Raw genomic sequence first — 13,829 nt, forward strand, 5'->3', positions numbered from 1 at the left:
TGAATATATTATCTTAAAGTTCAGGAGGTCAGAAGCCCTACTCTTGGCTTTTCCAGCTTCCAGCACCTGCCCACATTCCTGAGCTCATGGCTCCCTTCTATCGTCAAAGCTGGTAAGGCCGGTTGAGTCTTTGTCCCTTGTGTGATGTCAGAGTACACCACTCTGACACTGACTCTTTTGCTTCCCTCTTCCATCTTTTAAGGACCTTTATGATCACACTGGGCCCACCTAAAGGAGCTGACACTCGAGTTGTATTTTGAAGGATAAGCAGAAGTAAGAGTTAGGGCGACAAGAGCAGTAAGGCTTTCAAAGTTGACAGAAGACCATGTGCAAAGAAACAGAGGACTGAGGAAGGAAAAGGCACTCAGAGAGACCTACAAGTAGTTTTGCCAAGGGCAGGTTCATGAAGAATTTGTACACCATAGTAAGGAGTCCAAGCTTTTTTCCGGAAGACTCTAGGGAAGAACTTTTCCCTTTCCACTCCCATGTGAACCCTCTGTAATCCCTCACAAAAAAGATAATCCGTCAGAAAATAAAAGTCATAGCTGGCATCATGTAGTAGTAGATAAATTGTGAAGAAGGAAGGCATGCACTTTTAAGGGACTCTAACCTACTTATATCAGTAAAAACAATCAATTTGTGATATCAAGGGGTGAAATATTAGACTATATTTACTAATAGAGGATTTATGTCTCATGTATTAGAAATGAGTTGGGATAATATTCTAGTGCTTAAAGGGTAAGTTTCTCATTATCCAGAAAATTATGTAATGTAATATAGAATAAAATTTACCTGTGACTAACTGAAGGATTGCTTAAACTTTGTATTTTTAAATATAACATGCTTTCTTCAGCTTTAGATAATTAACAATCTCAAATATTTTAAGAAATTACATTAATGTTTTTATTCCTAACTAGCAACACTTGTTGCTGTGTTCACAGAGTTATTTAGAAATTCATTTTCTTTGAACTACTAGTCATAATCAGCTTTCTAAATAACCTTGAATTGTTTCCTAGTCTTTGGTAGCCAATGTCTATCCAAAGCTACACAATAACAGTGGAGAAAACAATATGAAAAACAAACATTCCAGTGATAATTACTGCTGATTTCACTATAATGGTACATACACATCCTGTTGATTATTTAAATAGTAAAACATTCTGAAAAATTACTTCCTGATCTTAACTTTTCTTTAGGGGTTAAAGTTCTAAAATTCATAGCATCAAACATTAATGAACGTATTTGTTTCCCGTTTTGAAAAAACAACACCCAAAACTTTTCTTCAGAATCCTCCCCTCCTCTGAATAATAATGATATGTTACACAAATAGAACACTATGTCTCAGCTTTCAAATGGGCAAATTGAGGAACTGAAGGCCATGGTTTTCAAGACAGGCTATATTTCCAAAAGCCTTAAACAATTTACTATAATTCTGTCAATCCACAATGGAGAAAACTTAACAACGGTCATGGCTTAATACAAGTCATGAAAAAGGAGATTTCTCATTCATTCGGTTGTTATTTGTTGAGTAGCTACTATGCACAAGGTATCAGGAATACAATAATGAAGAAAAACAAAATCCCTACCCTCCCAGATTATCTAAAGCTTTATATAGTTTAGTTTTGTAACTACCATTGAGAAGCAATGTTTAATATTTGTTACAAATTCGGTATATTATTTCCAAATATATTATAAATGGAAATCTTCTAAGTAAAAAATAACTAAGAAATGTAACTGAACTGGGTAACTGTGCATGGGTATATTTTAGTGGTTATGAACATGGGTTTATTCCCTTGAACGTGACATGAATTAAATACACTTTACATACTTATAAGTAGAGTTTAGCAATGTGGTAATCTTTAAATACAAGAAGTCATTTAACAAATATTTATGACCACAAAGAATTCAAATCTAAAACTGTATATCTATAGCCCAAGTAACAATCCACAGAAGACCAACTCAAGCAAAACTTTGTAAAAAGGTATAGCACATTTCCTTCCTTGTTGAACAACACAATTGGTTCTCTGGGTCAAGGGTAATCACATCAACCCCAAAGGGTCCAGATTCCTAGTCTGTGCCTGTTCTGAATGACCAGGTTTTTAAATCTACTTTAATGTTTAAATTTAAGAAGCAGGAAACAAAAGAGGCTTTAGGAGCAGAATAGCAAACAAAGGGAAAGGATAATATAGAGTGAATAACTGGAGAATTAAAGCAAGGAACAAACAGGAAGCAAGTGCCTTGGCAGAACGAACTCTTTTAATTAAAGCTTTCTTCTCCCCTTCCTTCCCTGCCTCTACTGTTAAACCTTTACTAGCTGCTGAGATATATAAGAAACTGCTAAACTCTAGGGATAGATATAAAAAAAATTGAGGCAGGTGTGTAGGAGCTCGCAGCTCAGTGAAGATGGCAGGTTGGTAAAAAAAATAGTTAACACACAACAGAAATGCGACCTGTAAAAAATGTTACAGAGCACAGAAAAGAGGATAATTTATCCTGCCACCATTTGTAAGTTGCATACTTAATTGTTGGAATAACCATATTTTATAAGAATATTAATCTCTAAAGTGCTCAAAGAGGAACTTCCCTGGTAGTCCAGTGGTTAAGACTCAGTGCTTCCACTGCAGGGGGCCCGTGCATTTGATCCCTGGTCGGGGAACTAAGATCCCACATGCCGCGCAGCGCGGGGCCAAAAACAGAGCAAAATGATATTTTACACAAGAGAACTTTGTGACGATGATGGATAACAGTTAATAGCTATCTTGCCTCAGACATTTGCGTTCACTAAAGGATAACTCAATTCAAAGACAGAGGTAACTATTTAGTGGTAGCATTTAAACGCCATAAGAGGAAAATGGAGAAGATAGTTTTGAATCAGGATTCTTCTGAACTGTCCTCAAATGATATCATGTAGCAAGCACATACTTTATTTATGTGTAATTCTAGCAAGCGTAGCACATTAGTCAACAAGCACTCCATTGGTCAATGACTGTCAGTCTTTGGTATTTTAAAAATGGTTTCCTTTATAAAACTAGCATAAATATTTAATGTTTAATTTTGAAAAGAAAGCAATCAATTTCCTGATAGCATTTTGACTACTTCTGAATGCTCAAGCTTCATCAAACATCTTACTATTTCATGAAGGCCTGTCATGGCTCTATACCGTTGCTTATGTTCTTCTTTCTGCCTGGAATGTCCTTCTTCCACTTTTCTAGCTAGTAAGAGTTAGCTTACTAGCTATTATTGCACTAATTATACTGTACTCTATTATTGCACTAATTATACTGTACTGTAATTTTTAAAATGTATCTGTTTCTCCACTAGGCTAAAAGTATTACCTGGGATAAGGGCTGAGGTTGTTTCATCTTTACATCCCTAGTGACTAGCACAGGACCTGGCACATGGTAATGGTTTTGTAAACATCTGATGAGAAAAATATACTCCTGCAGATAGGCATTATAGAAAGTTTATCCTTTGCGCTATTTATTACCAAAACGTAAATTGAACAGTCTTCTCTAGAAATTCTTAGGACTCTGTAATAAAGTAGACATGGTAAGAAGTTTCTTCAGAAAAGTGCTCCAGAACAGACTAGTGAGAAGATTTGTTTCAAATCCCTAAGACAAACAGTTGACATCTAAACTGTCAAAAAATGATGGACTTCCCTGGTGGTGCAGTGGTTAAGAATCCGCTTGCAAACGCAGGGGACGCAGGTTTGATCCCTGGTCCAGGAAGATCCCACATGCCGCGGAGCAGCTAAGCCAGTGTGCCACAACTGCTGAGCCTGCGCTCTGGAGCCCGCGAGCCACAACTACTGAGCACACATGCCACAGCTACTGAGCCCGTGAGCCGCAACAAGAAGCCCGTGCACCATAACGAAGAGTAGCCCCCACTCGCCACAACTAGAGAAAGCCCGCCCGCAGCAACGAAGACCCAACGCAGCCCTAAATAAATAAATAAATAAATAAGTTTATAAACGGTCAAAAAGTGATTAATCATAAATATAGTTACAGTAAAACACTACATTTCCTATTTCCTCCTTTCCTACCTAGAGCACAATATGCCATTTATAGTAACAGTCTAAACTCTTGTGCCCACAAATTCTCCAACTACCTTTTTTTCTTTTTTTTAATTTTAAAAATTAATTAATTAATTTTCGGTCACATTGGGTCTTCGTTGCTGCGTGCGGGCTTTCTCTAGTTGCGGCGAGTGGGGGCTACCCTTCATTGCGGTGCACAGGCTGCTCATTGCAGTGGCTTCTCTTGTTGCAGAGCATGGGCTCTAGGTGCGCAGGCTTCAGTAGCTGTGGCACGTGGGCTCAGTAGCTGTGGCTCACGGGCTCTAGAGTGCAGGCTCAGTAGTTGTGACGCACAGGCTTAGCTGCTGCGCGGCATGTGGGATCTTCCCGGACCAGGGCTCGAACCTGTGTCCCCTGCATTGGCAGGTGGATTCTTAACCACTGCGCCATCAGGGAAGTCCCTCCAACTACCTTTTAAACTACATGTATTGAGAAAGAAAATGGCTACTTCATTTTTTTCCATTATAACTGAGAATAAGACTAAAACAACTAATAATGCTATATGAATAATCTAGGAAAACTAATGAAAATAGTAATATGATCCAAGACACTAGATTTTGATCATTTAAGGAAAAAGAACAAAAATCATTCCACAATTGATGCACTAATCATGTGGCTCATAAATTTACCAATCAACATATTCTTCTTAAAGGTGTTACCTTTAAAGAGAACCATTTTCCACAACCTAAGCCTTCATTCTTTCCTCTGACATCTTTCTTCTTTCTATTTCAGGAACATAAATTATTTTTGATACTCTTATAAAAGTTAATGTCACTTTAAGAATAATTATATAGCACTACAAACAGAAGCTTTTCCAGAGGAAGACAAAAGAGAGAATGCCAGAAGTTTTCCATTAAAATATTTAAAAGCAGAAATAACTTTCTAAATAGCAAGTTATGGTTACAATCAACATTTTAAGGATATTTGTGTAAAAAGGAAAAATTATGTTTATAAGATAAACTGAAGAAAAAACTCTAGCTATTTTAATAATTTTTAAAAATCTATATTTAGTATTAGATATAATACACAGAAATATTGACTCAATAATTGCTAATGAAAAACTGACTAAATATGGGTGAGCAAAAAGAAAGTATGCATATAAAAAAGTTTATACCAAGATGGAATCATGAGGAAATAAAAATCTTGATCAGACCAATAATGAATAAGGAGACTGAAACGGTAATCAAAACCTCCCAACAAAGAAAAGTTCTGGACCAGATGGTTTCACTGGACCAGATGGTTTCACTGGTGAATTCTACCAAACACTTAGAGAAGAATTAATACCAATTCTTCTCAAACTCTTCCAAAAAACTGAAGAGGAAGGAACACTCCGTAAGGCCAAAATTACCCTAATAACAAAGCCAGATAAGGACTCTGTAAGAAAAGAAAACTGCAGGCCAATATTACTGATTAACATAGACATGAAAATTCTCAATAAAATACCAGCAAAATAAATTCAACAGCACATTAAAAGGATCATATACAATGGTCAAGTGGAATTTACTCCCAGGATGTAAGGAGAGTTCAACATATACAAATCCATCAATGTGATATACCACACTAATGAAATTAAAGATTAAAAAAATCCTATGATTATCTCAACAGACGCAGAAAAACCATCTGATTGAACATTCTTTCATGATAAAAACTCTCAACAAATTGGGTATAGAAAAAACATACCCCAACATAATAAATGCCACATATGACAAGCCCACAGCTAACATCTTATTGAATATTTAACAGTGAAAGCATGAAAGCTTTCCTGCTAAGATCAGGAACAGGACAAGGCTGCCCACTCCTCTTCAGCACAGTACCGGAAGTCCCAGCCAGAGCAATTAGGGAAGAAAACAAAATAGAAAGCATCCAAATCCGAATGGAAGAAGTAAAACTGTCTCCATTTGCAGATGATATGATCTTATATATAGAAAATCCTAAAGACTCCACCAAAGAGTTGTTAGAACTAATAAACAAATTCCGTAAAGTTACAGGATATAAAATCAACATACAAAAATCGGTTGCATTTCTATATACTAATAATGAACTATCTGAAAATCACCTAAAATAATCCCATTTACAGTAGCATCAAAATGAATAAAATACTTAGGAATAAATTTAACCAAGGAGGTAAAAGATCTGTACATTGAAAACTATGACACTTTGATGAAAGAAACTGAAGAAGACACAAATAAATTGAAATATATCCCATATTCATAAATCAGAAGAATTAACATTGTTGAAATATCCATACTACCTCAAACCACCTATGGATTCAATGCAATCAAAATAATTATATTTTTCATAGACACAGAAAAAAAAATCAATCCTAAAATTCATATAAGTCCCTAGATAGCCAAAGGAATCCTGAGAAAGAAGAACAGAGCTGGAGGTTTCACAATTCCTGATTTTAAACTATATTACAAGGCTACAATAATCAAAAAGTATAGTATTGGCATAAAAACAGACACATAGATCAATGGAATAGAATTGAGAGTGTAGAAAGAAGCTCACACTTATGCAGTCAACTAATATTTGACAAAGAAGCCAAAAATATTCAATGAGGAAAGGACAGTCTCTTCAACAAGTGATGCTGGAAAAATTGGATATTCGTGTACAAAAGAATGAAATTGGACCCCTATCTCACACCACTCACAAAAAATAACACGAAGTGTATTAAATAATAAATAAAAGAACCAAAACTATAAAACTACTAAAGGAAACAGGGAAAAATCTTCTTGATATTGGTCTTGGCAATGATTTTTTGGATGTGACAGCCAAAGCCCAAGCAGCAAAAGCAAAAATAAGCAAGTGGGACTACAGCAACTAAAAAGTTTCTGAACTGCAAAAGAAACTATCAGCAAAACGAAAAGGCAGTCTACAGAATAGGAGAAATGACATGCAAACCATCTATTCGATAAGATATTAATATCTAAAATATATCCGGAACTCATACAACTCAATAGCAAAAAGAAAAAAAAAAGATTAAAAAATGGGCAAAGGACTTGAATAGATGTTTTTCCAAAGAAGATATACAAATGCCAACAGGCACATGAAAAGATGCTCAACTTCACTAATCATCAAGGAAATGTAAATCAAAACCACAATGAGATACCATCTTACAACAGTTAGAATGATTATTATCAAAAGAGAAGAGGGAATTCTTCTACACCATTGGTGGGAATGTAAATTGGTCCAGCAACTATGGAAAACAGTATGAAGCTTCCTCAAGAAATAAAAAATAGAACTACCATATGATCCAGCAATTCCACTTCTGGGTATATACCCAAAGGAAACGAAATCACTATCTCAAAGAGGTATCTACACTCATGTGTTCATTGTAGCATTATTCACAATAGCCAGGACATGGAAACAACTTAAGTGTCCATCAACGGATGAATGGAAAAAGAAAATATATATATACTACATTGGAATATTATTCAACCATAAAAAGGAAGGAAACCCTGTCTTTCATGACAACGTGGATAGACCCTGAAGGCACTATGCTAAGTGAAATAAGTCAGATAGAGAAAGACAAATACTCTATATTCTCATTTATATATGGAATCTAAAAAAACTGAACTCACAGAAATAAAGAGTAGAATGGTGGTTGCCAGGGGCTAAGGGGTGGGGGAAGTGGGAAGATATTGGTCAAAGGGTACAAATTCCAGGTATAAGATGAATAAATTCTGAGAATCTAATGTACACCATGGTGACTATAATTAACAATACTGTATTACATACTTGAAAACAGTGAAAGGAGTAGATGCTAAATGTTAACAGCACACACACAAATGATAGTTATGTGAGGGGATGGAGGTGTTAACTAATCTTATTGTGGTAATTATTTTTCAGTATATACAAGCATTAAATCACCACATTGTAAACCTTAAACTTATATATCTTATATGTCAATAAAATATCAATAAACACAGATGTTACATGCCTAATGTTGTTGTACTATGGAAACAAAGTGACGATAGCTAAAGGCCCAAGATCATTTTAGTCTGTGACTTTAAAAATGTCTAATAAATAGTATACTATAAAAATTAGGGAATAAGTATTCTAAAACTAGTGTATTTGTAGTTAAAAACCAAATTATAGGTGAATATATATGACAAAAGATGTCATGAGAATTTCACAAAATTATTTGGGTCAAGGAAGGATACCTGAGCTATGGATTAGATTAAAAAATCAGAGGGGCTATAGCAACCAGTTCTTGTGAATGTAATCTTATTAACGTAAAAAAATTACAATTTTCCACACAAAACACAAGTCTTCAGGTAAACAAAAACAATTCACATAGACTACAAAAAGATACAAACAAATAAATAAAATAGGTGTTAAGTTGGAGATGAAGATGGTTAACAGAAAATTTTAAGGAATGAGGAGGGTAATGGCAGCAGTCCACATAATTACTTCAGGCAAACACAGAGACCTCTGAAACTGTGAAAAACAAATTCATTATCATAACAATCCTTGGAGAGAAGAATCAAGGAAATGCTATCATTACATTTAGACGTTTTACAGGAAAACTAGTCAAGGCTACAAAAGAATCTTAGAGTCTTATCTGCTTCCTGTCTGTGCTTTGTAAAATCTACCACCACTACCCCACCCCCAACCCAGGTAGTGAACTCTGATAATGGTCTAATATTGACCTTCAACAACAGTCCAACCAAAATGACTGGTGATAAGAGCATGCCTTTAGCAGAATTATCAGTACCACATGCTCTGAGAACTACAACTCTGCATACAGTGCTGTTTTAGAAGCATCTTTCTTTCTCCTTTCCTTTCTTATCTTTTCCTTATTCTTTCCCTAGAAAAGTAAATTTTGAATATGTAAGCAAAAGATAACTAAGCTCAAAATACCAGAGAGTAAAATAATGAAATTTGATATTCAAATGGCTAATCATCGTGTTCTGGCGCACTTCATCCATACACAGAACTCTCCTAGGAGATATGACTGCCATTTTCTTCATGGCTAGTGTATTAATTTATTCAAGAAAAACTGATGCCTTCTGTGCCCAAGGCACTATGCCAGATATACAGAATGCAAAGAATAATAAGACAAGGCAGTTCTTGAAGCTCCCAGTCAAGTCACGGAAAACTCCCTATTAATAAATAAGGAAAAAGCACAGAGTAGAACTTCCATACTCTCCCTTGAAGACATTTAGGAATCAATATATCAGTCCTGTACTGCCTATCTCTAGACTTTCTGTTGTTTGAGGATAAAATCTCTAATTTATTCAAGCATTGTACTTTTTTAAAAAATAAAAGGTATACATATGAAGAGTTAAATAGTTGTACAAATTTTCTAAATATTTGTATTGTAAGATAAAGGACAAATGTAGAAAAGCATACAAATCAAATGTATAGCTTAATGAATTATCTTACAAACACTACCTAGGTCAAGAAGGAACTTTGCTAGCAACCCTAGAAGCCCCTTCTATGTGCCTCTAATCACAACCACCTCTCTATTGCCATAAGTAACCAGCATCCTGACTTTATTAACCATTTTCCTGACTTCTCCTATAGACATTCTCATCACCCAAATGTGCATCCCTAGACACTATAGTTCAATCTCACTCTATTAAAAATGGGACGTGTTTCATATCTTTTTTTAAAAAAAATTTTGGCCACACCGCGTGGCACGCAGGATCTTAGTTCCCTGACCAGGGATTGAACCCACGCCCCCTGCAGTGCAAGCACGAAGTCTTAATGACTGGACCAGCAGGGGAGTCCCTCAAATCCCTTTTAATCTAGAGGTTCCTCCTCCATTCCTTATAATTTATTTGTTAAAGAACCTGGGACATTTGATCAATAGCTTCCAAGAGCCTGGGTTTTGACAACTGTAGTCTCTTGGGGCAACGTGTTCCCCATCTTCTGTGTTTCCTATGATCAGAATCAGATTTAAGCTCTCTGGCAAAACACAGGTAGTGTCTGGCAAGGTTAGGAACATAATATCTGCCTGTTTTTCTTCTGCGAGGGTTTTAAAATGATGTTCTATTTCAATAATTTCTTTTTCATTTATTTTTGAAGCTTTTCTAGAACTTTAGAGAAACTGAATTATACAGGATGCATTCTTTTCTGTCTTTTTTTTTATTGAGTATAATTATTTTCAAATTAATCCATGTGGTAATATGTATCAACAATTCATTTCTTTATAATGCCTAGTAGTATTCCATTGTATGGATATGCCACAGATTATTTATCCATTACCATAACCATTATTCATTACATTTATGGACACTAAGCTTGTTTCAAGATTTTCACTATTATAAAAATATGGATATGACCATTCATTTACAAATATTTTTTATGGACAATGCTATCATTTTCCTTAAGTAAACGCCTAGGAGTGAAATGGCTGGATTATTTGGTTTATTCAACTTTTTTAAAAAGTCAAACTGTATTCCAAGGTAGCTGTCCCATTCACACTCCCATTAGCAGTAAACTAAAGTTCCCATTCCTCCACTTCAGGCAGCCCTCTGAAAAGTTGGAATGCTAATGTTCCTCTCCCTCCTTCCCAAGGGATTGTGCACCTTCTCCCAACGCAGCAAGCCACCCCTCAATCTTCTTTGTTCCCAGTGGCCCTCAGGCATCCAAAATATGCTAATTCTGTCAGTGCTCCGAATATGGCAAGACAGAAACCAGTTCCTTGGGCAGCGCTTTGTAAATCTGGAACATTGGACGGACACTCCACTTTTCTCCTTCCCTTTCCCCCAAGGAGAAGCTGCAAGCTGGGCGTTCTCTTCCAGTGCTGGCTGTGCTGGCTTGGGGGTGAGGCTGACCAGGTAAAGTGAACTTGCTCTTCTTAACCGTTTCAATGTAGCTGTTCTCAGCTCTGTGATCAACTGGGGTACCACAACTTCTTAAGTAGCTTCTGGAATTCTCACAAAGGTTTTTTGGTCTGTATATAATTGTTAAATTGATGTTTCTGTGGGAGAACGAGGACTGGGACTTCCTATTGTGCCGTCTTACTGACGTCACTCCCTAAATTCTCACTCTTGACTGTCCATCTCCTTCACTATTTAAGCATAGTTATTTTAATATCTGATAACTACCTTCTGGTGTCCCTGGGGGCCTTTTATATTGTCTATGGTTTCTTTTACATTTCTTTCAGATAGCTTTAGTCTTCATGTTTCTGGTTATTTTTTTGAACTTGATGGTATGCTTTATTTTGTTAAATTAATTTTTTCATTGGAGTATAGTTGATTTACAATGTTGTGTTAGTTTCTGCTGTACAGTAAAGTGAATCAGCCATACATATACATATATCCACTCTCTTCTAGACTCCATTCCCATATAGGTTGTTACAGAGCACTGAACAGAGTTCCCTGTGCTATACAGTAGGTTCTTATTAGTTATCTTTTATATACAGTAGTGTGTATATGTCAATCCCAATCTCCCAATTTATCTCTCCCCCTTTCCCCCTTAGTAACCATAAGTTTGTTTTCTACATCTGTGACTCTATTTTTTTTGTAAATAGGTTCATTTGTACCATTTTTTTAGATTCCACATGTAAGTGTTATCGTATGATATTTGTCTTTTTCTGTCTGACTTATTTCACTCAGTATGACAATCTCTAGGTCTATCCACGTTGCTGCAGATGGCATTATTTCGTTCTTTTTTTACGGCTGAGTAATATTGGTATATATGTACCACATATATTGGTATATATGGTATATATATGGTATATATGTACCACATCTGCTTTATCCATTCCACCGTCGATGGACATTTAGGTTGCTTCCATGTCCTGGCTATTGTAAATAGTGCTTCAATGAACGTTGGGGTGCCTGTATCCTTTTTCAAATTATGGTTTTCTCTGGATATATGCCCTGGAGTGGGATTGCTGGATCATATGGTAGCTCTACTTTTAGTTTTTTAAGGAATCTCCATACTGTTCTCCATAGTGGCTGTACCAATTTACATTCATTCCCACCAACAGTGTAGGAGGACTCCCTTTTCTCCACACCCTCTCCGGCATTTACTGTTTACAGATTTTTTGATGATTGCCACTCTAACAGGTGCAAGGTAAAACTTCATTGTAGTTTTGATTTGTATTTCTCTAATAACTAGTGATGTCGAACATCTTTTCATGTGCTCTTGGCCATCTATATGTCTTCTTTGGAGGGTACTGGGCATACATGTAAAAATCTGTAGATATATTGGAGGCCTAGAATGCAGTTATCTTGCTCCAGAAAGCATTTACTTTTACTCCTACTATAAGGCTAAAGATAGTAGCATTAAGGATCATTTTAATCTGTTTCTAGGAACTGAAATGATTTCAAGCTGTACTTCAGTTCCTCAGGGGGACTGTCTACTTGTGATTTACCCTCTCCCAGGATGTGGTCCTTTATGGTCCCAACTCAAAGCAAGAGAGCTTTGTAAAGGAATTTCCCTTGGTAAAATCTGAACTCCTATTCTCCCCTTCGCCGTTGGATATCAATAGTACAGAGACCAGTTTTTCAGTAACTTCTTTCAAAATCAAGAGGTGCTTGGGAGAAAGTGGTCTCAAATGTCTGGTTCACTTCTCTAGGTTTTTTTCTTCTCTTGGACCATGGTTTGGTCATTATTTACTGCTTCTGATGCTTTCAAGTAGAAGTTGTTTATACTTGTATAGCTTTCCTAGTATTCATTGTTAAGAGGGTTAGTCTGAATTACAAAGGCCATCATTACTGGAAGAGAGGTCCAGGTTTTATAAATTTATACTTTATCTATAGCAGTTTTTCTCATCAGGAGTGCTACTAGTATTTGAGGTAAAAAATCTTCTGGTGCATATATATTATGCATGAAGAATGTTTAATATCCCTGGGTCCTGGGCATTAATGCCAGTAACAATCCCTGCCCTCCCCTTCAAATCGTTGTAAAAATGTAAAAGCATGAGAGGTTTATAAGGCACTCATTAAGTATAAGATCAATGGTAGCATTTGGGAATGTGAAATTTTGTGTCATATCCTTCTATTCCTCTTCATGGTAAACCTTTGCTTTGATTGACCCTTGAGAGGTATACAGGCCCTCTTAACTGAAAAAGGTCAGGTGAATAGTGGTTAGCTAAAATCAATTAAGTCAGTGATTAGGAGGGACCATGGACAGGCTGTAGGTAGTCCATGAACCCCTAAGATTATATCCAAAAGTTTGTGGAGGGAGGTTTTAGTCAACAAGATATTCTTTAGAGAAGTAAGTGCCACCAGGGAGACAGTACCTATTTCACACATTAAGGAAAATAGCTTTAATTAAATTAGAACTTGGTTGAGATGACTCAATGAGCAGAAACTTTCAGGGAGGAAGAGAAGGAATATGTAAATTTTTGAGAGTTTAAACCCCTAAGGTGGGGGCAGATGTAATAGAGAACTACTACTTTGGGGTTGATGTCACCATTCATCTTTATTAGGATACTAGAAACTCTACTTGTATTTACATTAGTCTCTTCTAAGGCTTTCTAAATTTCACTGACTGAAGTCACAGCAGAAGAATTAGGATGCGGCCACTAAAGAAAAAGGAGAGACAAATTTCAGAGTTAAGCAGGGAGTAAAATTCAACATGAGATAGGAGGGAAATAAGAAGGTAGAATTTTTGTGCAAGGAATTAAGAATTCTATGGAGAACTAGACTATGAGCCCCAGGAAAGAGGAGGTTTCAATTCAACTAGAAAAAGACAAACACAGATGGAGAACAATGAGAAAGACTGAATCAAAGAGAGTGGAACACTCTTACACAGGTACATATAAAGGATAAGTACGAGGTAAAGTAAGTGGGAA

The 13,829-nt window shown here is 36.1% G+C and overlaps 1 protein-coding gene across 1 annotated transcript in view; it reads right to left on the minus strand.

Moving 5' to 3' along the window:
- The window catches only part of SBF2 (SET binding factor 2), a 456,507-nt gene that overhangs the window by 218,294 nt on the left and 224,384 nt on the right, over positions 1-13,829 (minus strand). The window lies entirely within an intron of this gene.

This window comes from Balaenoptera physalus (genome assembly GCF_965194825.1).
Source record: "Balaenoptera physalus genome assembly, chromosome: 10".
In the NCBI taxonomy this organism is placed as follows: Eukaryota; Metazoa; Chordata; class Mammalia; order Artiodactyla; family Balaenopteridae; genus Balaenoptera; species Balaenoptera physalus.